At 62.9% G+C, this 350-nt stretch overlaps 1 protein-coding gene across 1 annotated transcript in view; it reads right to left on the reverse strand.

The window, feature by feature from the left end:
- LOC104502339 (protein regulator of cytokinesis 1-like) overlaps positions 1-350 on the reverse strand; it is a gene marked incomplete at its 5' end in the record, with an annotated part of 5,230 nt that overhangs the window by 665 nt on the left and 4,215 nt on the right. The gene's annotated exons all lie outside the window — the stretch shown is intronic.

The raw sequence follows: 350 nt of genomic DNA on the forward strand, positions 1-350 counted from the left end.
CCCCCCCTGTCAGTGGAACCCCTCATCCCTTGTCCTGTCCCCACAGCCCCTGCTGAATAGCCCCTCCCCAGCTTTCGGACAGGCCCCTTGAAGCACTGACAGGCTGCACTAAGGTCTCCCCGCAGCCTTCTCTGCTCCAGGGTGGACATTCCCAAGCACTCTGCTGGACCAGCAGAAAGCAGAGTCTCTGTCCTGAGTGCAGGGAGAAGATGCAGGACAGGGACTGCTGTGCCTGGCTGCGGGGAAGGGACGATCTAGGAGGAACCTGCCTCCATCACAAACCAGCTCCTTCCCTGCCCAGGTCTGCAGGATCACAGCCCGGCCATGGGATCGGCTGCCCCAGGGGAGGG

The sequence above is a fragment of the Buceros rhinoceros genome, unplaced genomic scaffold, assembly GCF_000710305.1.
Source record: "Buceros rhinoceros silvestris isolate BGI_N320 unplaced genomic scaffold, ASM71030v1 scaffold26462, whole genome shotgun sequence".
In the NCBI taxonomy this organism is placed as follows: Eukaryota; Metazoa; Chordata; class Aves; order Bucerotiformes; family Bucerotidae; genus Buceros; species Buceros rhinoceros.